The following is a 1057-nucleotide window of genomic DNA, read 5'->3' as shown; positions in this document are numbered from 1 at the left end:
GACCGTCATCCGGAATCGCTGCGCGAAGTTCGAGCATTTCGGCATGCTCTGCGAGCCGAAAAGCAGCCCATTTTGGGCTCTGGGCAGCGTGCTGGCTGGATCGGAGGCTCGGGGTACATGTCTGATACCCTCGGACTGCTCAGTTGCTGACTTGGCTCGAACGACGTGCGACACCGCGCGCGCGGGCGTGCGGGCGCGCGCGACGCGGTTTCAGCGCGAACACGTCAGATCGACTTCCTCGGGTCCGCGGGGCCAACCCTTGTGGCAGGGCGCTCTCGGGTCGACAGCGGACGATCCCTGCTGCTGCGCGGGGCTGCCCGGGCCGCTCACGGGCCGGGGGAGGGGCGTCGCGTCCGTCAAACCGGTCGCCCGAAGCCGCTTGTGTTCTCAGCGAGTCGCAATCCAAACGCTGCCGCTCCTTCGCGGATGGCAGCCCCGATGTGTGCGCTATGCGCAGTCCCAGCGATCTTGCACGCGGGGGGGCGCGCGCGGTGGTAGGCGCGCTCGACTAAATTTAATGCATCCATGCCGTCGATCTCTGAAATCAGCGGAACCAAATACATAGAGCGAGCCGATGAGCGGAACCAAACACATACAGCGAGCCGAGAGTAAACCAAAGCTCAACGGATCGCCGCCGCAGTGGTTGCTATTCCCCTCCTACGCTCTTATGGACGAGGCAGCCCGGTGATAGACGATGCCGCGCACGACGATGGACGAGGAGAATGACCGGTGGACGGGCCTGGCGGCGGCCAGCGTCCTGCGGCCGCGACGACGTTCGAGCGCTTTTGACCGGGAATTTGGTAGGCAGCGGCTTTGCTCATCATGTCGAGCGCCGGCACGGTCTACTCCTTCGGCAGCTACTCGTCGACGCTCAAGGCGAGGCTGGGCCTGAGCCAGGAGCAGCTGGCCTGGGCCGCGCTCTGCTCGAATCTGGGCACCTACAGCGGCGTCGCCGGCCTCGTCTTCGGCCGCTTCGGCGCGCGGCGCACCGTCGCGCTCGGCGCGGCGCTCGTCGGCGTCGGCTACGGCGGCGTCTGGCTGCTGCTCGTCGCGCCGC

This window comes from Aureococcus anophagefferens (genome assembly GCF_000186865.1).
Source record: "Aureococcus anophagefferens unplaced genomic scaffold AURANscaffold_142, whole genome shotgun sequence".
Classification (NCBI taxonomy): Eukaryota; class Pelagophyceae; order Pelagomonadales; family Pelagomonadaceae; genus Aureococcus; species Aureococcus anophagefferens.
This window is presented reverse-complemented; position numbering follows the sequence as displayed.